We start from the raw sequence: 26665 nt of genomic DNA on the forward strand, positions 1-26665 counted from the left end.
GATCAAGAGATGGCGGACACAGGAATCTGTGCCCAGGAGGAGCTAACAGGTGTGGCGCAAGGCCCAGGCTCCCTGGGCGACATGGGGGAGGTACCGGGCGCCCCAGGCTCTAGACGGAGCCTTCCAGGACCGCTACAGGAGGAGGACCTGGGGCGACCAGTGGGCCTGCACCTCTGTGGGGTCTTGGACCCTCCCCAAGGGGGCCTGGAGGCGGTAGCTGGCGTGACCCATGCGGGCACACCCCTCACCCCCTACCCCCTGGGAATTCTCCCTGCCTCTGTGGTGGCTGGGACAGGGCCTGGATTTACCTCTCTGCATCTCCTTACTCTTCCAGGCAGCCTTCCCGGGGACGGAGCAAGACTTTCTGGTAGAAATCCAAGTGAGGAGAACAGGTGTTTGCCTAATTCTCTACCTGGGAGTCAGGGAGGCAAAAAAAGAAAAATGTTTGCTAACCCTCATCCCCAGAGCACAATCCAGACCTCTTCCTGCCAACCCTTCATGTGTGTCCATGGGCAGCGAGACACCCATTCCAAGTCAGAATGCATGCCTGGCCTTTGGGGACCAGTTCAGACCAAGGACAGGACTTCCAACTCCGTTTCCCTAATTCAGGCATCCAGGGAGCAATGTCCCCCAGGAAGCCATCTGCCTGGGCTCCTAAGTCCAGTCCTACCGACCTATGTGCAGGGCTGCAGGTTCCCTGCCTCTCTTTGTCCCCTTTGTCCCACTATCCACAGAAAGCCCACTGTCCTGCACACATAGCAGGTGACACAGTGGGGCACCCAACTGGGGCCATGGAGCACTGTGGTGCCAAGCATTTGAGGGTGCCAGGTGTTGCCAGTGTGTCAGTGGTCCAGATCCTCAGGTCCTCCCATTATCCTGATGAGGACAACTGAGGCTTGGAGAAGCCAGAAGTAGAGCCAGGGATGACCTCCCAGCATGTGGAAATCCATACGGCAGCCCCCCACACACCTGTCCCATTGTTGAGTCAATTCAATGGTCATGGTTAGTGTGGGACTAAGGAAGTGTCATAGTGGACAAAGTGCTAGGTTTTCAAGTATGAGATCCTGAGTTTGATCCCTGATATCACATCTGTCAGAGTGATGCTCTGGTTCTTTGTCGCCCCACATTTCATTAATAAGTAAGCCTTGGGCCTGTGAAATAGCTCACTTGGATAGTGCACTGCTTTCTCATGTGCAATGAAGTTCAAACATATCTCTCTCTGTGCTAAAGGATGCTTTGGTGCTGTGGTCTCTCTCTCTCTCTCTCTCTCTCTCTGTGTGTCTGCTTCTCTCTCTCATTTTTTCTTTTTTCCTTTAAAAATTTTTATTTTTAAAAAGGAAACATTGACGAAACCATAATATAAGAGGGGTACAACTTCGCATAGTTCTCACCACCAGACGTCTGTATCTCATCCCCTCCCCTGATAGCTTTCCTATTCTTTCACCCTCTGAGTGTTTGGGCCCAAGATCATTGTGTGTCTTTTCCTTTTTTGAAAGCACTGCTCAGCTCTGGCTTATGGTGGTGTAGGGGGATTGAAGCTGGGACTCTGGTGCCTCGGGCATGGAAATCTTTCCCATAACCATTATGCTATCTCTACTGGCCTCTGCCTCTACTAACAAACAAAAGAAAACACATTTTGGGGGCGCAGGAGGTGACACAGTGGATGAAGGAATGTTGTATGCTTTACATTGATTTGTTCTAGCCCTCCCCCGCCAAGAGAATTGGATCAGTCCTGGTAATTTCGCGGGCCGCTTGGCCCCGCCCCGATTAACCCCGCCAGGGTGCCAGAGTTTCAGAGTTCGAGAGTAAGAGAGAGTTCCAGAGTTCCAGAGTTCCAGAGTTGGAGAGTGGCAGAGTTAGACAGAGTGCTTGCGCTGCCGCAAAGAGACAGCAGAGTTCTGTTTGGTGATTAGTTTGTTTTAGTTTATGAATCATTGTTCCTGAATAAAGAAATACAGCTTCCCTGCCCAGCCGTATGTCTCTGGTAGTCTCTGTTACCCGCCCGTGAAGCTAGCCTGGCCAGCTAGAGCTTCCGAATTTTAACAACAGAGGAAGATGTCTTGGACTCTCAAATATGAGGTCCAAAGTTCAACCTCCGGTTTCCCATGTGCCTAAAGGATGCTCTAGTTCTCTTTCTTTTTTTTTTTAAGATCTTTTTTTTTTTTTTTTTTAACCAGAGCACTGCTCAGCACTGGCTTATGGTGGTGTGGGGGATTGAACCTGGGACTTTGGAGCCTCAGGCATGAGCGTCTGTTTGACCGGTGTAAGGTGTTTGACCGGTTCAAGCCTCCGGCTCCCCACCTGCAGGGGAGTCACTTCTCAGGCAGTAAAGTAGGTCTGCAGGTGTCTTTCTCTCCCCATCTCTGTCTTACCCACTTCTCTCTATTTCTCTCTGTCCTATCCAACAATGACGACATCAATAACAACAACAATAATAACTACAACAATAAAAACAAGGGCAAGAAAAGGGAAAATAAAGATATTTTTAAAAATATATAATTTCTTTTTTTCTATTATCTTTATTTATTTATTGGATAGAGACAGCTAGAAATTGAGAAGGTAGGGGATGATAGAGAGGAAAACAGACAGAGAAACACCTGCAGCACTGCCTTATCACTCACAAAGCTTACCCCCTGCAGCTAGGGACCAGGGCTCATACCTGGGTCCTTGTGCATTGTAACATGTGCATTCAGCCAGGTGTGCCTCCACCCAGTCTCAGTTCTGTGTTTCAATAACAAATAAATAATTTTAAGATAATAATAATGGACACTCATGCCTGAGACTCCAAAGTCCCAGGTTCAGTCCCGCACACCACCATAAGCTAGAGCTGAGCAGTGCTTTGGTAAATATATAAATAAATTAATAATAATGATAATAGTCAGGCTTAGCTTCAAACACAGGTCCCATCTGGGGCTGTCCCCTGCCCTAGTCTGGTGGAAGGCTCTGGGGAAGCTAGCCAGCACTTTTGTTCCTCCTCCTGGAGTCCCTTGTCCAAGTCTAGGCAGGCCATGCTGGCTTACAGCTGGACAGTATGGTGGCCCTGCCTCCAAGTCACTTCCTGGCAGGGAGATCCTGGGAAAGGTCTGTGACCTCTTCCCAGGCCTCCACTTCCTCCCCTTTTAAGCAGGGCAGTGACCGTCCCTCCATCAGAGTGCAGCTGTGGGATTATAGGAGCCTATGCATGAGAGCACAAAAGGTTGTCAGCTAGCCCCCGCCTTTGCAGGGGTGGGGGGCTGTGGGGGGCGAGGGCCGGTTTGTTCTGAAACCTGGCTCTGAGCTTTGCTGGACTGTGATGGGTCCACACACACAACGAAAAAGAGTCTGTGGTTAGGTTTACTCCATGCTAGTGGCTGTGAGGAAGGCGCCTCTGTGGGATGCATAGTGCAGGACTTCCATGCTTGAGACCTTGTTGTGGTTTATGGTAGAGCAGTGATCTGGCCTTTTCCCTTACTTCTCCCTCATTAAGTATATAAATAAATATTTATTTCTAATTATTTATTAATTATTATTATTTCATTCAGTTATTTTTATTTTTATTTTTATTTATTGGGGAATTAATGTTTTACATTCAACAGTAAATACAATAGTTTGTACATGCATAATATTCCCCAGTTTCCCATATAACAATGCAACCCCCACTAGGTCCTTTGTCATCCTTCTTGGACCTGTATTCTCCCCACCCACCCTATTAATTATTATCTAAGATAGAGGCAGAGAATGAAATAGATCCACAGCACTGAAGTTTCCTTCAATGTAGTGGGGGCCTGGCTGGAACCTGGGTTGCCATTATGGCAAAGCTGCTCACTATCAAAGCTAGTGATTTTACTGGCCCTACTTTTATTTTCCATTTTAGATTTATTTACTTATGGGGGCGGGCTGGGGCTCATACCTGGGTCCTTGAGCATTGTAACGTGCATTCAACGAGGTGTGCCACCACCCAGTCTCAGTTCTCTCTTTCACTAACAAATAAATAATTTTAAGATAATAATCATAGACACTCATGCCTGAGACTCCAGAGTCCCAGGTTCAATCCCCCACACCACCATAAGCCAGAGCTGAGCAGTGCTTTGGTTAAAAAAAAAAGTGAAATAAACAATTGTCAGGTTTAGCTTCATCTGGGGCTGTCCCCTGCTCCAGGCTGGTGGAAGGCACTAGGGAAGCTAGAGAGAGGAGAATGATCCATGGCATCCTTCTGGCACATGTGATGCTGGAAATCGAACTTGGGACCTCATGTTTGAATGTCTAATGCTTAATCTACTGAGCCATCTTCTGTATTGCAAAAATAAAAATTAAGAAAAAGTTAGGGCGATGATAGCATAATGGTTATACAAAAACACATTTATGCCTGAAACATGAAAGTTCCCAGGTTCAATCTCCAGCACCACCATAAATCAGAACTGGGCAGTTCTCCGGTCACACAAAAGAAGAAAACAAACACTAGCTGTAGAACTAAAGCAGAGACTCCAACTCATGAACTGATTAATCCTCTGAGTGACTCTCCCAACATCGGCAAAGAACCACTCAGATCAGATTCACCCTTGCACCGCTCACGCCTAGGGGCAGCTTCCCCCTCTCTCCTTAAGCCCTCCAAATCCAGTGTGACTCCCAGGTCTGACTGAAGTACTTGCAGTTGAACCTTTACTTCCTTGTTCAGTGGACAATGTGGCACCCAGGGGTAGGAGGAGCAGGGTTCAGGGGTAATCAGCCATAGCTCAGCTCCCACCTTCCTTCCATCAGAAGGGCTTTGATCAACACACGGGAAATAGCATGTGTAGGCAAAGATGTGGAGCATTTGGAACTGAAATGTTTCTGGCAGTCTTGAGAACAGGAGGACAGCCATTATGGAATAGAATTTGGTGAGTTGACAGCCTGGGACTTAGCACAATGGATAAACTGTTGGACTCTCAAACATGAAATTCTGAGTTCAATTCCCAGTTCCCCATGTGCCAGAATGATGGCTTGGTTCCTCCTTTTCCTCCCTCTCCCCCACTCTCCTCCTCCTCCACCTGTCTCTCAGAAAGAAAGAAAGATAGATAGAAATAAAGAAAGGAAAGGAAAGGAGGAAGAAAAAAAAGAAAAGAGAAAAGAAAAGAGAAGAGAAAAGAAAAGGAAAGAAAAGAAAAGAAGGGAGCTAATGGTAGCGCAGTGGGTTAAGCTCATATGGCAAAAAGCTCAAGGACCAGCATAAGGATCCCGGTAAGAGCCCCCGGCTCCCAACCTGCAGGGTAGTTGCTTCACAGGCAGTGAAACAGGTCTGCATGTGTCTATCTTTCTCTCCCATCTTTGTCTTTCCCTCCTCTCTGGATTTCTTTGCCCTATCCAACAACAACAGCAACAGCTATGACAACAATAACAACTAGAACAAGTGCAACAACAAGGGCAACAAAATGGGGAAAACAGCCTCCAAGAGCAGTGGATTCATAATTCTGGCATCGAGCCCCAGCAATACTCCTGTAGGCAAAAAAAAAAAAAAAAAAAGGAAAGAAAGGAAGGAAGGAAGGAAGGAAGAAAAGAAGGCTGGGGGGAGACAGCATAATGTTATGTAAAAGACTCTCATGATTAAAACTCCTAGGTCCCAGGTTCAACTCCCAATACCACCATAAGCCAGAGCTGAGTAGTGCTCCGGTCTCTCCTTCTCTGTATCTTTCTCTCATCCATTTAAATAAGTAAGCAAATAAATAAATAAATAATAGAACATTTAAAAATAGTAAAAGTAAATAAAAGTTAAAAAAAAAGTTTAGTGGTCCTCAGTCAGCTAAAAATAGAATTCTGGGGAGTCGGGCAGTAGTGCAGAGGGTTAAGCGCACATGGCGTGAAACGCAAGAATCGTCATAAGAATCCTGGTTCGAGCCCCCCGCTCCCCACCTGCAGGGGAGTCACTTCACAGGTGGTGAAGCAGATCTGCAGGTGTCTACCTTTCTCTCCCCCCCTGTCTTTCCATCCTCTCTCCAGTTCTTTCAGTCATATCCAAAGACAGCAACAACAACAACAATAATATCCACAACAATGATAAAACAACAAGTGTACAGAGTACAGTGCACAAGGACTGGAGTTCAAGTCCCTGGTCCCCACCTGCAGGGGGAAAGCTTCACGAGTGGTGAAGCTGTAGGTGTTTCTCTCTCACTGTCTCCCCCCATCTCTCAATTTCTCTCTGTCTCTATATAATTATAAAAATAACTCTATAAACAAAACTTAAAAAATAAAAATACTTAAAAGAGAGAGAGAGAGAGATAGACAAAGGGCAAGAGAGACACCTGAGCACTGCTCAGCTCTGGCATATGTGGTGCCACTGATCCTACCTGGAACCATATACAAGAAAGTCCTGTGCTCTATTAAGTTTTTTTCTAATTATTTATTGTTGTTGTTATTATTGTTGTTGTTATTGATGTCGGTCATTGTTGGATAGGACAGAGAGAAACAGAGAGAGGAGGGGAAGACAGAGAGAGGGAGAGAAAGATAGACACCTGCAGACCTGCTTCACCGCCTGTGAAGTGACTCCCCTGCAGGTGAAGGAGCCAGGGCTCAAACTGGGATCCTTAAGCCAGTCCTTGCACTTTGCGCCATGCGTGCTTAACTCATTGCGCTACTGCCCGACTCCCACAAAATATTTTTATATATTCATTATATTTTAATGAGAAAGATTAGACAGAGGCAAAGATACTAAAAAGGAGAAAGAGGCCAGCACACTGCTCAGTTCTGGTTTATGGTGGTGCTGGGGGTTGAACCTGGGACCTCAGAGCCTCAGGCTTAAAAGGCTTTTGCAATACCATTATGCTGTCTCCCTAGCCCTGAACAAAATCTTAAAAAGACAAAAAAACAGGGAGTTGTGCGGTTGAGCATCACTCTGGCAGATGTGATATCAGGGATCAAACTCAGGATCTCATACTTGAAAACCTAGCACTTTGTCCACTATGCCACTTCCCTGGTCCCACACTAAGCCTGACCATTGAATTGACTCAACAATGGGACAGGTGTGGGGGGGCTGCCGTATGGATTTCCACATGCTGGGAGCTCATCCCTGGCTCTACTGCTGGCTTCTCCAAGCCTCAGTTGTCCTCATCAGGAAAATGGGAGGACCTGAGGAGGATCTGGACCACTGACACACTGGTAGCACCCCTCAAATGCTTGGCACCACAGTGCTCCATGGCCCCAGTTGGGTGCCCCACTGTGTCACCTGCTATGTGTGCAGGACAGTGGGCTGTCTGTGGATAGTGGGACAAAGGGGACAAAGAGAGGCAGGGAACCTGCAGCCCTGCACATAGGTCGGTAGGACTGGGCTTAGGAGCCCAGGCAGATGGCTTCCTGGGGGACATTGCTCCCTGGCTGCCTGAATTAGGGAAAAGGAGTTGGAAGTCCTGTCCTTGGTCTGAACTGGTCCCCAAAGGCCAGGCATGCATTCTGACTTGGAATGGGTGTCTCGCTGCCCATGACACACAGGGTTGGCAGGAAGAGGTCTGGATTGTGCTCTGGGGATGAGGGTTAGCAAACATTTTTCTTTCTTTGCCTCCCTGACTCCCAGGTAGAGAATTAGGCAAACATCTGTTCTCCTCACTTGGATTTCTACCAGAAAGTCTTGCTGTGTCCCGGGGAGGCTGCCTGGAAGGTAAGCAGATGCAGAGAGGTAAATCCAGGCCCTGTCCCAGCCACCACAGAGGCAGGGAGAATTCCCGGGGGATAGGGTGTGAGGGGTGTGCTCAGCATGGGTCACGTCAGCTACCGCCTCCTGGCCCCCTGTGGGGAGGGTCCAAGACCCCACAGAGGTGCAGGCCCACTGGTCGCCCCAGGTCCTCCTCCTGTAGCGGTCCTGGAAGGCTCCGTCTAGAGCCTGGGGCGCCCGGTACCTCCCCCATGTCGCCCAGGGAGCCAGGGCCTTGTGCCACACCTGTTAGCTCCTCCTCTGGAGGCCTCTGGGCACAGATTCCTGTGTCCGCCATCTCTTTGATCTGGGGCCTCACTGAATTAAAGTCCCAGAGTCTCTTGGCCATCACCAGAGAGGGAGCACTCCCGAGCCGGGTGGACCAGCGCGCAGAGCAGAGACTCTGGAGACAGCATCCCAGACCAACCAAGGTGAGGTCTGGGCTAGGGGCAGCCAGTGTGCTGGGCGACCGGGCCAGGGGCTCAGGTGAGCGCTCGCACCCCAGGGTGGCCACACACAAGGGGAGCCACCCGCCCCCCATCACCCCGCGACCCTGACAGCAGCTCCGGAGACAGGATTGGCGGCGCCAAGCTGTCCACTGTGAATGAACTGGTGAGGGCCTTCGGGCTGTGCTGCCCCCCACGGAGCCAGGCTGGTAGCGCCTCCAGTGGCCACGGGGAATAATCCAGGCCCCTCTGTCAGGCATGTGGTTTGGGAAGAAAAGGCGATGCCTAGGCCAAGAAAAGAGCGAGCGCGGCCCCCTCCCCCTCTGCCAGGCTGGGCAGCAGCAGCGGCGGTGGCACATCTAAAGTGCTGGCACCACACGCCCCTGGCCCCCGCGAGCACCGCCCAGGCTTCGTCCCTGCGATTCACTGGCGAGGGCGGGAGGCAGCGCACCAGCCGGGCCACCCCCATGCCCTGCTCAGCAGCGCAGACCAAAGGCGCCCGGGTAAAGCCTCAACGTCCCACCGCCCACGCATCCCCCACCAGGCTTCATGGCCACAGCGGGCAAGCGCCTCCCCCGCAACCCCCACCTCCGCCCTGGACCTCAGGCTCCCCAGTGCCCGCCACCACCTCACTGCTGCTCACTCTCCGCAGGTGGCCACGGGTGCAAGCGCTGCGGCCATGGGTCCTGATGTGCATGCGTTGCTGCTGCTGGGCTTGCTGTACTGGGCTGGGGACTGCGAAGCCCAGATGACCTGGCAGCTCCTAGGCCAGCAGCCGCACCGGCTGTGGGCAGAGAGGGTGGCGGACGACAGGCAAGCGGTGGAAAGCTTCCCTCTGGACCTTGGCCAGTGGCCAAGCAGGCAGGAACCTGGATGCAACACATCACTAGGGCTCATCACTAGAGTCCCGTGTAACATGCAAATCCAGTCACAGCACTCACTCAGTGTCTCCACCAGAGCAGAGTCCTCTCCAATGGGGCCCCCCTGTGGGGTAGGGAGTCTAGAGGACCTGGTGACATGTGATATCTCCCCCACCCCCACTCCTGATGACTTGGCTAAGAGGGAGGGGCCGCCATATAATCAAATCAGGCTTGGGGGGCAGGGCACAGACAGTGACATCAGCACAGTGACACTGATATCTTGCTCTTCAGAGAGGCTCTTCAGAGAGTGGCTTTGTGTGTCTCCTGCCTGCCAGGACCAGTGAGCATCACATTTGCGGGTTAGGCCCTGTGGGATCCCCTGAATGAAATCAACTCTTTCTCCCAGTGTTGGTGACAAGGGATGAGAGGGGCGTGACTCACCTGGCCTGGCTGGCATGCTGTGTGGTGCTGTGCTGTGTTGTGCTGTGTTGTGCTGTGCTGTGCTGTGCTGTGCTGTCCTGTCCTGTCCTGTCCTGTGCTGTGCTGTCCTGTCCTGTGCTGTGCTGTGCTGTGCGGTGCTGTGCTGTGCTGTGCTGTGCTGTGTGGTGCTGTGCTGTGCTGTGCTGTGCTGTGCTGTGCTGTGGGCACCAGGGAAGCCAGAGCACCTGGATAAAGTTCCTGCTGAGCTCAGCAGGGTCACTGAACAAAACAAATTGCAGTCCAGCTAAACAACCAGGTGACATCCAACACAACAGAGAAATGATCCAGGAAGCCTCAAGAGACACAAGGGGCTGGGAGACAGCTCATCTGGTTCAGCCTGCACCTGACCATGTGCCAGGACTCCCATAGGAGCACCATGCACAGGCTATGAGTGATAAAGCAGTGCTTGGCGTCTCACTTTCTCTCTGTGTCTGATACTGAAAAGAGGGCAAAGGACACAGGGTGGTGGTACACCCAGTAGAACACACATGGTACAGTGTGGAAGGACCCACACATTTTCTAAAATATTTATTTATTTATTCCCTTTTGTTGCCCTTGCTGTTTTATTGTTGTAGTTAATTGATGCGATTGTTGTTAGATAGGACAGAGAGAAATGGAGAGAGGAGGGGAAGAAAGAGGGGGGAAGAGAAAGGTAGACACCTGCAGACCACTTGTGAAGCGACCCCCCTGTAGGTGGGGAGCTTGGGGCCTTGAACCCACCCATTTTTATTAATATAAGAACTACTTTATTTATTTATTGCCTGTAGGGTTTCATACCTGAGTGATTCCACTGCTCCTGCAGAATTTTTCTTTTTTACTTTTTTCTTTTTTCTTAATGTTTATTTCTTCCCTTTTGTTGCCCTTGTTTTATTGTTGTAGTTATTGTTGTTGTTATTGGTGTTCTCATTGTTGGATAGGACAGAGAGAAATGGAGAGAGGAGGGGAAGACGGGGGAGGGACAGAAAGACAGACACCCGCGCTTCACCCACTGTGCTACCACCCGACTCCCTCTTTTCTTTCTCTTATTTTCTTTTGCTTCCAGGTCTTCTGTTCTTTCTTTTATCACATCTATTTCTTTCTCTTTTTATTATTTTTTAAAATTTCCTTATTGGGGAATTAATTTTTTACATTCATTAGTAAATACTGTAGTTTGTACATGCATGACATTTTCCAGTTTTCCATATAACAATACAACCCCCACTAGGTCCTCTGTCATCCTTCTTGCATGTGTATTCTCCCCACCCACCCACCCAGAGTCTTTTACTTTGGTGCAATATGCCAATTCCGGTTCAGGTTCTACTTGTGTTTTCTTTTCTGATCTTGTTTTTCAACTTCTGCGTGACAGTGAGATCATCCCATATTCATCCTTCTCTTTCTGACTTATTTCACTTAACATGAATTTTTCATGCTCCACCCAAGATCAGCTGAAAATGGTGAGGTCAGCATTTTTTATAGCTGGGTAATATATATAGCACAACTTACTCAGCCACTCATCTGTTGTTGGACACCTGGGTTGCTTCCAGGTTTTGGCTATTGCAAATTGAGCTGCCAAGAACATATGTGTACACAGATCTTTTTGCATGGGTATGTTGGGTTCCTTAGGATGTATCCCCAGGAGAAGAATTGCAGGATCATAAGGTAGGTCCATTTCTAGCCTTCCGAGAGTTCTCCAGACTATTCACCACAGAGGCTGGGCCAATTTACATTCCCACCAGCAGTGTAGGAGGGTTCCTTTGACCTTACACCCTCTCCAGCATTTGCTGCTGTTACCTTTTCTGATGTATGCCATTCTCACAGGAGTGAAGTGGCATCTCATTGTTGTCTTTATTTGCATTTCTCTGACAATCAGAGACTTGGAGCATTTTTTCATGTGTTTCTCAGCCTTTTGGATCTCTTCTGTGGTGAATATTCTGTCCAAGTCCTCCCCCCATTTTTGGATGGGGTTATTTGTTGTCTTGTTGTTGTTGTCTTCCCCTCCTAATTTCCCAATGTCCTAGAAAATCAAATGGAAAAAATAAACAAACAACGACAACAAAGAAAAAAAAACACCTAAATACAAACAAACAAAAAATCCTGAATAACTTTAAAGGGTGCTATTCACTATTTAACCACATGATGGAGCCAGAATGCAGTCAATGATTCAGGAGACTGCTCAGCATCTTTGGTCAAGACATGCCAACAATCTGACCCACCTCAGCCCCTGTCCCCCAAGATATGAACTCATTTGCTTTTCCAAAGAGTCAGTCCCTTCATATAATAACCTCAAGCACGGCCACCACTATTCCAGCCTCCACATGAAGTGAATTCCTACACACAGACATAGTAAAAGACTGTGTCCCCAGATAGTCCAGATCAAGTGTTCATTAGCTTCTTTCCACAGGTATTTAACTTTTCTTCCCCCTAGCTTCTGTTTCATCTTCTTCCAGAGCCTTGCTCAGTTCTGGCTTATGGTGATGCAGGGAATTGAACCTAGGGCCTTGTTAGTCTCAGGAATGATTGTCTGTTTGCATAGCCATTATGCTATCTTATCCCCACACACTCTTTTCCATTCTCTCTTGCTCCCTCCCCCATCTCCATTCCCCCACCCTCAATACCAGTGGTGGATTGGATTAAACCTGGGACTTTGGAGCCTCAGGCATGAGAGCCTCTTTGTTAAACCATTATGCTGTGTTAACTCCCCTCCCCCTTTTCTTGTGAAAGGATTTTAAAAACCTATTTTACCAGAGCACTCCTCAGCTTACAGTGATGTGGGGAATTGAACCTGGGACCTTGGGCTTCAGGCATGAAGGTTGTTTGCATAACCATTATGCTATCTTCCCAGCTCCATAGGTATTTATGATTATTATTTTACAGTTATTATTTTTAACTTTATTTTCATGTGATAGAACATAGAGCAATCGAGAGAGAACGGGAGACAAAATTTGAAAGAGACAGAGAGACACCTGTAGCTCTGCTTCACCACTCATGAAGATTTCCCCCTGCAGGTGGGGAATGGGGGCTCGAACCCAGGTCCCTACACACTGTAATGTGTGCACTTAACCAGGTGTACCACCAACTGAACCCCCAATATTGAAGAATTTAAAGGATCTATTCTTTATAAATAATTCAAAATGGCTTAGTCAAATATGTATATGCACAGTGCTTTTTTTTTTTTTTACATTTTGAAGGTAGATGTCTTCTTAATATAATCAAAAGTCTGTTTCAGAAGCTCTAAATGGCATTTTTCAAGGAATCAAAGCACACAGCACGGAGTAGCCTCAGCTTGTAGTCACTGTGATGGATGTTGTGTGATGAGAGCAGGAGCTCCTGACACAGAATCATAATGGAGACATAGACTGGCCTCTCAGTCAGTATTTGATTAAGGGTGGCACTGCTTCCCAGCTCTCTCTCTCTCATCTGTTAGAGAGCAACTGATAGAGAGTTAGCAGCTGCCTGCAGTGCTAGCGGAGTGGCCTGGTGGGAGAGGTGTTTCCTGACAAGCTAGAGGCAAGAGGTTCAAATCCCCAGGAGAGTAGAGCAACTTACACACACACACACACACACACACACACACACACACTATATATATATATATATTTGCCTCCAGGGTTATTGCTGGAGCTCGGTGCCTGCACTACTGGAGGCCATTTTTCCCATTGTGTTGCCCTTGTTGTTGTGCTTGTTGTAGTTGTTATTATTGTCATAGCTGTTGTTGTTGTCGTTGTTGTTGGATAGGACTGAGAGAAATTGAGAGAGGAGTGGAAGTCAGAGGGGTTATGAGAAAGATAGACACCTGCAGACCTGCTTCTCTACTTGCGAGGTGACCGCTCTGCAGGTGGGGAGCTGGGGGCTTGAATCTGGATCCTTACACTGGTCCTTGTGCTTTGTGCCATGTGCTGCACTACTGCGCAGCTCCTCACTGTAAGAGTTTTAAGCACATGTATAACTTGTACAGTGAACATTTAAAAGTAATTTCACAATAATCCTTGCATATTTTGAGGCAAATCCACAGCAGGCATCCACACATACAGTGTTTTAAACTCAAACACTTTCTAGAGTCAAGTTGAAGTGCTACTTTCCCAGAAAAAGTGAAAATACTCCTGAGGTCAAGTGGAAATATGCTCCTAGGGCACCTGTGTGTGTGCACAAGTTACAAAGCTTATGAGAGAGAGAGAGAGAGAGAGAGAGAGAGAGAGAGAGAGAGAGAGAGAGATGGAGGAGGGATATGTAGGAATTACTGACAACGTTGACTTGCAGGGAATGAGAGCCAGCTGTGTCAAAGATTGGCTGAGGGGAGTGATGGAGCACAACCTTCACAGCTTTCTCTCATCTGTCAGAAAGCACTAGGAAGACAATCAGCACCTGCCAGTAGAACTGAGATAGCCACTTGATGGTTCTTTGGGTTAGCAAGGACAGGAAACTGGGTTTAAACCTCATCTTCTGCACAGTGATGTGGTCCTGAGAAGGAGGAGAGCCTATGATTCTTTCCATTCACATGATATTGCCCTAACAGAGAGATGACCTTGGCAGAGCTCTCAAAATCAATATGACAGTGGTGAAACTCTCAAATTATATCTTGACTACTGGCTGTTGTCCACTGAATTGAGATCCGCAAGAACAAATATCTTGTCATTCCTTGATATAAAACTGTGATGTAGAATTCCTATAAATATGCCTTGGAACCAAGATGTCCCATTCTCCAAATAGGTTTTGTTATTGTTTTCTTACTTAGTAACCAGACATGATATAAAGGATAAAATAATATTACTTATCATTACAGATATTAAGGATAAGGAATAATATACTATATCAAGATTAATTACTTGGAATATAGCAGTCATTTTGAATACTTTATTCATTCTATTTGATCAACATGAGTGAATGAGATTCTGACCAATCAAATATTCTAGTTAATAAATAGTAACAATGTGAATAATAATTTAACAATAGTTCTTTAAGAGGTCACTGTTGGGAGTTGGGCAGTAGCACAGCGGGTTAAGCACATGTGGAACAAAGCAAAAGGACCAGTGGAAGTATCCCAGTTTGAGTCCCCAGCTCCCCACCTGTAGGGAATCGCTTCACGAGTGGTGAAGCAGGTCGGCAGGTGTCTATCTTTCTCTCCCTCTCTCTGTCTTCCCCTCCTCTCTCCATTTCTCTCTGTCCTATCTGACAACAAAGACATCAATAAGAACAACAATAATGCAACAAGAACAACGAAAGGGAATAAGTAAATATTTAAAAATTTTTTAAAATAATTCTTATGTAGGGAGTTGGCAGTAGCATAGTGGGTTAAGTCCACGTGGCACAAAGCTCAAGACTGGCATAAGGATCCTGGTTCGAGCCCCGGGCTTCCTACTAAAAAAAAAAAAGAGGTCATTGTTGTAGCAAGCTATACAACAAGTACCTTTATACTACTTCACTCCCAATTTCAAAGTCATATCAGCACTATTACTTATCACATAAATTATTTCTTTTTAATTTCTTTTTCATTATATTTATTTATTTATTTATTGGATAGAGACAGCCAGAAATCAGGAGGGAAGGAGGTGATAGAGAGGGAGAGGGAGAGGGAGAGAGACAGAAAGACAGACAGACACCTGAAACACTGCTTCACCACTTGCTTCACCAAAGCCTTCCCTCCACAGGTGGGGACTGGAGGCTCAAACCCAGGTCCTTGCTCAGTGTAACCAATGCACTCAACTAGGTGCACCACTACCCTGCCCCACATAAGTTATTTCTTTTTCTTTTAAAAAATATTTATTTTATTCTCTTTTGTTGCCATTGTTTTATTATTGTAGTTATTGTTGTCAGTGTTGTTGGATAACACAGAGAGAAATAGAGAGAGGTCGGGAGACAGAGAGGAGGAGAGAAAACTCAACCGGAGCCAGCCTGGGCTGCTACTCACTCAGCAATTTGAGGGAGATGACTCAGGAACAGACACGTGGTGTTGAGACAATGCAAAATCTTTATTGATCAGAAAGCCAAGGCTTTTAAAAGGTAGACCCTTAAATGACAAGTCGGGAATGGAAATGGCTATGAAAGAGGCAGAGAAAGGAAAAAGGGAGCTGGAAAGCTAGGAACTTCCTTAGCAACTGTTGCAAGGGTTTTAATTGGTAGGATTAATGATAATACCCTCGGGGCATGGAGGGTCTTGAGGGCAGAAAGAAGATAGACCAAAGGAGTGGAATGGGTGGGGATCTTTCAGGCAAAACAATGATTATGTATATGTCCCCTCAAGTCAAGCCCTGGCAAGCTCTACCACATCCTCACAATTTCCCAACAACAAAAGGGAAAAAATAGCATCTCAGAACAGTGGATTTGTAGGGCAGGCACCCAAGCCCAGCAATACCCTCGAGGCAAAAAAAGATTATTAAACAAATTTATTATCTTTATTTATTGGACAGAGTCAGAAAGAAATCAAGAAGGGAGGGAGCAGATCAAGAGGAAGAGACACAGGGAGTCAGGCAGTCGCACAGCGGGTTAAGCACAGGTGGTGCAAAGTGCAAGGACCCGCGTAAGGATCCCAGTTTGAGCCCCGGGGTCCCCACTTGCAGGGGAGTCATTTCACAGCGGTGAAGCATATTTGAAGGTGTCTATCTTTCTCTTCCCCTCTCTGTCTTCCCCTCCTCTCTCCATTTCTCTCTGTCCTATTCAACGACAGTGATAACAACAGTGGATTCGAGCCCCAGTGATAACCTTCAAGGCAAAAGAAAAAAAAAACTAAAAAACTGAAACTGTAATAAAGGGTTGAGAAGTATGGAAGGTCTGAGGCAGTGCAGATGTGTATTGCAGGCTGGCCTTCATGGGGTGAGCAAGGGACGACAGGTGGAGACGGTGAAGGCCGAGCTGAACCTTTACTGAGAAAGCACTTCAGTAACACTGATAGCTCTTGCCTCCTAGAGGGTTCCCCCCACTTGGGTCTCTTATGTGGAGGCTAAATTTTCCCAGGCACACCTCTGAAGGAAAGATAACAGTAACCAAAGCAACCAGACACTGAGCAATGGGTCCAAGTCCCACCCCTTAACCTGCAGCCTCTTCTTCTGGGATGATCCTTAAAAAAAAAAATTTACTTATTCCCTTTTGTTGCCCTTGTTGTTTTATTGTTGTAGTTATTGATGTTGTCATTGTTGGATAGTACAGAAAGAAATGGAAAGAGGAAGGGAAAACAGAGGGAGAGAAAGAGACACACCTGCAGACCTGCTTCACCACTTGTGAAGCGACTCCCCTCCAGGTGGGGAGCCGGGGACTGGAACTGGGATCCTTACACTGGCACTTAAGCTTCGTGCCACCTGCGCTTAACCCACTGCACTACCACCTGACTCCCCAGGTAGACACTTTTTGCTCTCCAGCCTGTGCCCGGTCCTGTGCCAAACTTATCAGAAAGATCTGAGCCCCTGGCCCAAGCTTGAATAAAAGGCTCCTTTAGTCCTCCACCTGCCTCGGCTTCGGCTGTCTTGATTATTAACAGAGTTCGTCAGCATCCTCTCTTTCATTCAGTCCACAGACCTGCAGCGCAGCCCTGCTATCATGGGGGACATGGTCCAGGGAGGGGCTGGGCTCCAGGATGGGTGGCTGTGATGGCTCTGATGGACCAGGGTTTGAGCCTCCAGTCCTCACCTGCAGGAAGAAAGTTTTGCAAGTGAAGCAGGGCTGCAGGTGTCTCTCCATCTCTCTCCCTCTCTGTTAACCCTAACCCTCTCAATTTCTGGCTGTCTCTATCCAATAAATAAAGATAATGATAATAGTAATAATAATAATAATAAATAGTAATAATCTCTTATTCCAAAAATGTAAAGACTTGGTTTCATTTGTCCTGGTCTTGTCATATACTGTTCTGCACCAGGAAACATGCTCATCTATAATTTTTAAATAAGTGGATATAAAGTAACAAGATTTACATAGTGGTTAAAGTTAAATGAATGATACATTAAAAAAAATCTAGTGGTCCAGGAGATGGTGCAGTGGATAAAGCATTGGACTCTCAGGCATGAGGTCCTGAGTTCAGTCCCTGGCAGTACATGTACCAGAGTGATGTGTGGTTCTTTCTCTCTCTCTCCTCCTATCTTTCTCATTAATAAGTAAAAGATATTTACAAATCTGAAAACTGTCTTATGCTGAATGGATTGTATGTTGAAATGTTGTAAAATGAGGTAAAAACTAGAATAGAGGTAGTAAAGACCCTTCAGGACCAACAAGATGGCCGAGCCAGAGAGCTGCCCACTTTGCTTTGTGCACCAACTAGGCTCAGGCCTGGGCCTCACCACACTGTAGAAGATGGCAGTGCTGAGAGCTTTCCCCTCTCTCTGTCCTTGTGTGGGTGGAAGAAATTGGCATAGACAGGGAAGCCCCAGTGATACCAAAAAGAACAGGAGCAAAAAAAAAAAAGAAGAAGAAAAAGAAGAAAAGAAAAGAAAAGAGAAGAAAATGAAACAGCCTCAAGGTCTTTGATCCATAGGCTCAACAACCTAGTTGGTGGAAGAAATAATTTCCTACACAGAGTTAACCCTACTATCCCACTGTATTGACAGCACATCTATAGAAAATATTTAATTGTCATTTGAAGTTTGATTTTATAAAATTTTAAAAACATTTTTTTATTTATTTTTACCACAGGGGTTCTCTCTATGGGTCGGTGCCTGTGTGATGAGTTTATTGCATCCAATGGCCAGTTTCCCTTTCATTATTATTTTTTTCATTATGATAGAGACAGACAGAAGTAGAGTGAGAGAAGGTGACAGGGCAGGAGAGAACCAGCACTGGCCCAAGTCAAGGGCCAAGAAGACACCAGGTGGCATGACCTTGGAGGTTACAGGGTCCTTTGATTTTTTTTCTCAGCTGCTTACTCCCTGATCAGCTCTGGCTGATTCTGGTGCTGAAATAGATCCAAATACATCTCTAAAGTATGAGACAATTTCTAAATTCTTTTAAAACATAAACCATGGGAAGAATCATTTTACAGAATATTGCTGGGGGGCCAGGTGGTGGTGCCCCTGGTGAAGCACACACACTATAGTGTGCAAGGACCAGGGTTCAAGGCCCTGGTCCCCACCTACAGGGGGAAAGCTTCACAAGTGGTGAAGTAGAACTGCAGGTGTCTCTCTGTCTCTCTCCTCTTATCTCCTCCTCTTCTCTCAATTTCTCTCTGTCTCTATCCAATAAAAAGTAAATAAAATAAAAATTGCTGAATGCCTCCAGCTAACAGTTAATATCAATCTACATATACATTCAACTTCTGATTCTTATTCAACATTATGTACTTGTTATAAGATGATAATTCACAATGAAAATATGTGAATGAATCTATTAGAAGAATCTCGTTTCTAAGTACTTGAAGAAAATTGGGTGATTTTTGTTCATTTTGCTGCCGTGTGTAGGGGATGAGTGCATTCATGTGACTGAATCCCAAAACCGCAGCTAAAGCAAATCTGCCTGAACCTTTTAGAGGTGAAGTTCCTATGAGTCTGACAGCCCAGGGAACTGAATGAAATCATGGGCACCTGACTGTGCTTTACCCGTGTGCCAGCAGCATGAGGGAAATATAGGATATGTGACCCATTGCCTCCTTAATCTTTTAATCATTCTTTATGGCACAACACAAACATCTGTCTTGTTTTTCATGGACTGACTGAGGAAAAGCATTGTTCAAGCATCACGTCATTAGTAATAATGTCGTATTTTCTTTCAAATAGTTTATAAGATACTAAAGGAGAGGAGGGGAGGAGAGAGGAGAGGAGTGAAAGATAGACACCTGCAGACCAGCTTCACTGCCTGTGAAGCAACTTCCCTGAAGGTGGGGAGCCCTGAACTCAAACCTGGATCCCTATGCTGGTCCTTGTTCATTGCACCACGGGTGCCTAACCCACTGCACTAATGCCCAACCCCCTTAAGCTAACCTTATAATCCATGACTCATTAGTATCCTCAAGCACTTTAAGGGTGACAATAATTACCTAATAAGTTAATTGAAATTTCCAATAAGGGAAATATGATCATGGATCAATAGGAGTAACAATTAAGCAACAGGAAAGATGTTAAATGAGTGAAAGGTTCTCTCAGCTCATAAATATAGGGGATAGTATATAATTGTTCTACAATGTTCAAGAAAATGGCTGCTTTTCTCCCACTGGTAAGGAGTGTTCAGGGACATCCTGGGCTGGGCTTCAGTCAGCACACAGCACTCAGGCCCCAGCCCTCCCTCTGCTGTACTCTCAGGGCTCAGCTCAGAGGGGAAGGAGCCACTGAAACACACCCACCATCTCCCCAGGAGAAACCCAACTGCTCCCAGAATGCTGGAGATGCAAGCCAACAGTGCTGTGCTCTATTCCACCTCCATGTTCAAGGGTGACTTCAGAATCAAGTATTCAATGCCCCTGCTGGACATTTGGGTGACACCCAGCATAAGGAAAGCCAATAAAGGCACGAGAGCCCACACATCCCTGGTCTTGGGCTAGTCTGACCGCAGCTTTGTGGTCTCTTTTTAGTAAGACTGCAGCCTGGACCTGTCTCCTCATGACTCTCAGGGGGAGCACAGCTCCATCTGGGGGTCTATTAGCCACATGTGCTCTGACTCCCACAAGGACAGCTGTGTGCTCTCAATTGTCCACAAAAGGCTCTGACTCAGGCAAACACAGGCAGCTGCCAAGCCCTCTGCAGTTGGGGACCAGAGGCTTGAACCCGGGCCCTTGTGCATGGTAACATGTGCAGTTAAGCCCCAGCACCAATGACCGACCTCATCCTATTTCTCATCCTTCTAGAAGATTTTCTTGCCAACCTAGCAAACTGTCTGTCAAAGAGCAGGGCCCCTCACCACGCAATGAGCAGAACAGGCCTCCTGACTCACACAGTCCCACCAATAACAATCGATGATGATGTTTACACTGGCCGGCACTCACAATATGTTTGTCTGAATTCTGTGCATTTTAACTTTCTTTCTCCTATTCTCTTGGATTTCAGATCAGTTGAAAGGATGAAGCAATGGTATAAGGAGCTTAGTAGGTATGTCATTAGTTCACATACTTCAAATCATTTCTTAAAAAATATTTTGTTTATTTAATTCATTAGAAAGGAGGAGAGAGAGAGAACATCATTCTGGTACATGTGCTTCTGGGGATTGAAGTCAGGACCTCATGCTTGAGAGTCCAGTGCTTTATCCATTGTGCCACCTCCCAGACCATGGTATTTCAAATCTTCAACTTCTCAGAATGCAGAGTCCTAGCAGTCTATGCCCCTCCCTCTTGTCCCCCTTCTCTCCACGCTGTGATGGGAGCTAACCTCACCCTGGACCATGAATTAAACTGCACTGACTTAAGGGCAGGTTTCTCCGTGGGGTGGTTCTCAAAGCAAATGTACCTTCCAGCCCTACAGCCCAGGGACATACTGGCCTGGACTCCAAGCAGAAAAGATGTGAGGATGGGATCTGCAGCCCTGGTCTCAGAGAACTAAAAACAGATTTTTTTTCTTTTTCTGGGATCTGTCTCATTCTCCAGAAATACATTTGCATACTGTTTCTCTCATTAGATCTTGCATATATATTTAAAAAGTTGATATCTTGAAAAAGTAGTGGAAAATACTGAAGTAATCAGCCAAATAATAAGTTTATTAGAAAACAAGTTAACAGCTATTCTTCTGTTTTGGGTAACTGTGGACTTGATTAGCCACATTCACAGTGAGAACATGGACTATGTGGATGCCATCATGGAGTATGAAGAAGACGACATCAGTATAAGTGCTTCTAAGACTAGAACTTACATTCCAAGCTCCTGCCTTGGACAGAAAGAGGTCTAGAGATGAGGGAAGAATCCATAATATACCAGACAGAAAAGTATATTTTCCTGCAGACATACAGGTCTGTGTATACACAGAAAAGGAATCTGGGACTATATGCAACAATAATTAATTTGACTTAAACATGGAAAGAACATGGCACCAGAAATGTCACCATTATTTTTTCAGAAGACCTCTTGTACTGAACTGTTTTCAAGATACAGCTTTTCTATTAGCATGGATTTCCCCCCAAACCCAATTAACTCTTTAATATACAGAGTGGTTTACATTATTTCCCATAGACTATTTACCCCTAAGAGGGAAACACTTTTACGTGAAGAGAAAATATTGACCCCAGTTTTCTTTATTCTACTGAATAAAGCAAGAAGAGGTGTGGGGAGAGACAGTGGTGTACCTGGTAGAGTGCACATGTTACCATGCAATAGGATCTGGGTTCAAGTCCCTGGGTCTTACTTGCAGCAGGGTAGCTTCGTGAGTAGTGAAGCAGTACTGCAGGTGTCTCTCTAGTTCTCTGCCTCTTTCTCCCCCTTCTGTTTCTTCTCTATGAAATAAAATGAAAAAAGAAGATGACAGTGGCAGCCAGGACCAGTGGAGCCATGATGCAGCTGCCAAGCCCTGGTGGCAAAACAGTTCTTTGTGTATCATTTGATTTCTGGAATTGCAGTGCTATAGCTACAATATTTACAATGAGGAACAAAGATTTTTTTAGCCTCCTGAGTTATGGCTGGGACTAGGATTATAGCTAGTACTAAAAATCCACTGCTCCTGGAAGCTGTATTTTCTTTCCCCATTTTATTGGATAGGACAGAGAGAAATTGAGAGCAGGGAGGCAAGAGACAACTGCAGACCTTCTTTGTTGCTTGTGAAGCGTTCCTCCTACAACTGGGGAGTCGGTGCCTTGCACTGGGCCTGGTGTTTAATACTACGTGTGCTTACCTAGGTGAGACACTGCCTGGCCCTCCAAAGACATTCTCTTCCCCACATTTTCACTAGTGACTGAATAATGGTTAATAAGCATATACAAGTATAGGGGTAGAGTTCCATGCTCACCCCACTCCAAAGCCCTATGTCTCCCATACAAGATAACCCCATAGTTCTCACAAACTTTGAGATAACTTGGCACTTCCATTTGGGGGGAAGGGACTATAGGTGATTATGCTTAATGAAGTGAGGAGGTGAAAGCTACGAGGTGGTTTCACACATCTATGGGATATAGAGAAATGAGTCATGTGAACTTGAGCATAGAAATTTTGAGTATCTTTCTCAAATGTGTAGATTTACTTCTCTCACAAAGTTAGGAACCTTTAGTCATTATGAGCTCAGATAGTTTTTCTTCCCTGTTTTCTGTATTATTCTCTGAGATCTACTTACTTACAGATGTATTAGACCCTTTGATAATGCATGCAGGTTCCTTGGCACTGTGTGCTCTTTGTTCAATTCTCTATCATCTTTATGGTGGAATAATTTATATTGACTATTATAAAACCAATTCCTCCTTACACTATTGTCTCCACTAGCAACTTAGTGTGTCAAGAATATGCCTTCCATGCACCTGTTTGAGTTAACATATTATAATGTGTAAGAATCTGGGTTCCAGCCCACGTCCCCACCTGCAGAGGGAAAGCTTTGTGAGTGCTGAGGCAGAGCAGCAATTCTCTCTCTCTCTCTCAATCTCTCTCTCTCTTTTACCCCACCCCTCTGTCATGCTGCACTGTGGAGAGGAGATCCAGAGCAAAGAGGGAACACAAATCTTTATTTGTGCTGGCACCTCAGAGTTGGGTAAGAGAGAAGCAGGTTTGACCACATGGAGGTAGCAAAAATGCTGCCTCACGCAGTAACCTTTCCTGCGTCTAAACACCAAAGTGGAGAGCTGGCAAGAGAGTGAGGTGCAGAAGAAGAAGGGCTTTTATGGGAGTAGCTCTTGCGAGAATGGGAAGGGGGAGGAGTAACCATAGCACTCCAGGGTAGGGTATTAACTCTCATGAGAATGGGAAGGGGGAGGAGTTACCATAGTACTGCAACTATTGCGGGGAATAGACAATGCCCTGAGGGCACAACATGGCAGAACATGTGGTCCAAGAATGTCCCAACTCTCGTGGGAACTAGCAATAGCCTGAGGGGACAACATGGCAGATGTGAATGCATCTACACAATTTCCCAGCATCTCCCCCTTTCCTTTTATCTAATGGCCAAGGCAACAGTCTGTAAAGTCTATGAACTACTCAGGGTCAGTCTAAGAAAAACCAGCAACTTGAAGGGAAGGAAGCTGCTGTAAAATTGTCTAAAGTGTCCAAAGGGTATACCAGCAAGTCCAATAGAAGTCTCAGTCAAAAGTAGGCGACTAGGGGGAGAAATGGCAGGGGGAGGAACGATTTAGTATAATTGATACCTCGATGATTATAATTGGTTTAAATATCTTTATGATTTTGTTTAAAAGTCATCTAATGTTACCTCTCGTAGCAGGCTCTACAGCAGGATCTTCAGACCAATTTTGGTTAAAATATATTTTTTGATTTTTTTAACTATTTTTTACTTTGGACTATAAACAGACTCAGGTTACTTAAAGAGTTAACACATGTTAGTGACAATGGTTTTAACATTTACAGTGCCAGATTGATGCCAGATCTGTTGTGGATTAATTTCCACAAGATAGTTTACAGGGCACTTTTGGGGGTCCTCCAAAAACTCCCTGTATAAAGAATTTGTATTTTAGTTTTGAGGATATATTGTCACGTTAAATATTTAGACTTTACCTTAAATAGTTAGTTACCTAGCAAATTAATTTTACCTTGCCTGGTATTAATGTAGCTTCAAGGTTACACTTTTAACCGTTAAGTTAATGTTTACCAAACTTGAAACATACCTATAAGCATTTAGTTATAACACACAGGAGGAAAAAAACTTTTGTTATAAAAACATATCATTTAAAAAAACAAATTTATATCCATCTTTACTCACACAGTTTAAGACTAAGCACTTACATATATACCAAAACTTATATATAAAAATCAAAAGAGAGAGAAAATATTTTGGGAATGTTTCTGGATGTCTCCAGAAACTTTGGCTGCGTCCAGCATTTTTATATAAAGTTAATTACCTTTTAGAGTACTCTGAGCAGATGGGTCATACAAAAATTTTTGGTCATTCAACACACTCACAAAACACAACTGGCCAATCATAACATAAGACATTCAGGGAAAGGGTAGGAGAGAGGGCTCTGTGAGCCAGATTTTCCAAATTCTGCCATGTCATATTATGGATCCTGGGATGTATCCTGCATCTAGTCCTCTTGTATTTCTTGTTTATCAGGGATAGCAGTGCCATCCCTGGAAAGCAGTTTGCTTTCGGAAAGCAAACTGGCGTCTGTTCAGTGATCTTACCAACAAATCTATTCCTGCAATTCCAATTAACTCTATCCCCTCTGAAGATTCCTACAGGCACTTCTGCCAAGCCATCTTCAAAGCAGCTTCCCAAGCCATTCCTCGTGGGAGACGTGCTAACTATATGCCTTGTCTTGATGCTGAATGCGAGCAACTACTAAAGCAGTATGATGAGTCGGGCGACCCAGATGTGGCTGACCATCTCATTGCCTCCCTGGATGCAGCATGTTAAGCCCACTGGCAACAACTGATGGAAAGTCTGAACTTCACCCACTCAAGTAGGAAGGCCTGGAAGCTTCTTCACAGTCTGGGTGCCGGTAGCCAACCCCCTCCCGTCTCCCATCCTCCCGTATCTCCAAACTCAGTGGCCAGTCACCTAACTCAAGTTGGACGTGCTAAGATCGACCCAGTCTGGAAAAGAGAAATTTCCCATGAGTGGTCATCCCACTTCCGGTTATCTTGTCCATCTCCAAAACTCTCTCCCTTTACACTGTCTGAACTGGAAGACACTTTGAAGAGGGTGAAACGGGGAACAGCTGCTGGCTATGATAACATCACCCCAGAACTCATTCTTAACCTAGGTCCCGCGGCAAAGAAGTGGCTCGCTTCATTCCTGTCCCACATCTTGGAATCTGAATCTATGCCCAAAGTTTGGCGTCGTGAGAAGATAATAGCGATTTTGAAATCAAAGAAAGACCCAACACTGGCCGCCAGCTGTAGACCAATTTCTCTCCTCTCCGTGTGTTACAAACTCCTTGAGAGGCTGCTTCTGTCACGTATTTCTCATCTTACAGAGAAATTCCTATCACCCGCCCAAGTTGGTTTCTGCCCAGGAAGATCTACCTGCGAACAAGCCCTGGCCCTCTCAACTTACATTGAAAATGGATTACATAATAATTTAAAGATAGGTGCTGTCTTTGTTGATCTCACAGCAGCCTATGAGACGGTCTGGCACCGTGGTCTCCTAGTCAAGATCTCAAGATGCCTGCCTCCATGGGTGGCCAACATTATATTGTTTCTTCTCCAAAACAGAAAATTCTGGGTGCATCTGGGTGACAAGTCTAGCAGATGGAGACTTGTCTCAAGTGGCCTCCCCCAGGGCTCTGTTCTGGCTCCTATGCTATTTAATATTTACATCAATGGCCTCCCAGAAACTTCTTCAAGGAAGTTCATCTATGCCGATGACATCTGTGCAACTCAGGCATCCAAGTTCGACATCCTCGAGGAAACACTCACGAAAGACATGTCTCTGATATCTGATTACTGTAAAAAATGGTCACTAATCCCTAGCACTGCAAAAACGGTATCATCAGTTTTCCATCTACACCATGCCTCGGCCTCACGTGAGCTTAATGTGCATCTTGGCAGTACGAGAATCCGGCATGAAGCCCAGCCAGTCTATCTTTTTTTTTTTTTAACTTTTTTAATTAAGAAAGAATTAATTAACAAAACCATAGGGTAGGAGGGGTACAACTCCACACAATTCCCACCGCCCAATCTCCATATCCCACCCCCTCCCCAGTAGCTTTCCCATTCTCTAGCCCTCTGGGAGCATGGACCCAGGGTCATTGAGGGTTGCAGAAGGTGGAAGGTCCGGCTTCTGTAATTGCTTCCCCGCTGAACATGGGCGTTGACTGGTCGGTCCATACTCCCAGTCTGCCTCTCTCTTTCCCTAGTAGGGTGGGGCTCTGGGGAAGCTGAGCTCCAGGACATATTGGTGGGGTCTTCAGTCCAGGGACGCCTGGCCGGCATCCTGGTGGCATCAGGAACCTGATGACTGAAAAGAGAGTTAACATACAAAGCCAAACAAATTGTTGAGCAATCATGGACCCAAAGCTTCGAATAGTGGAGAGGAAGTGTTAGGGAGGGTACTCACTGCAAACTCTAGTGTACTTCTGCTTTTTTACTTTGGTGCCATACTCCAAACTCAGTCAATTTCTGCTTTGCGTTTCTACTTCTTTTTTTTTTTTTTTTTACATGCGTAACATTCCCCAGATTCCCATTTAACAATACAACCCCCACTATTTCATTCATCATTTTTCATGGACCTGTATTCTCCCCACCTACCCACCCACCCCAGAGTCTTTTACTTTGGTGTAAT

This window comes from Erinaceus europaeus, chromosome 14 (genome assembly GCF_950295315.1).
Source record: "Erinaceus europaeus chromosome 14, mEriEur2.1, whole genome shotgun sequence".
Lineage (NCBI taxonomy): Eukaryota > Metazoa > Chordata > Mammalia > Eulipotyphla > Erinaceidae > Erinaceus > Erinaceus europaeus.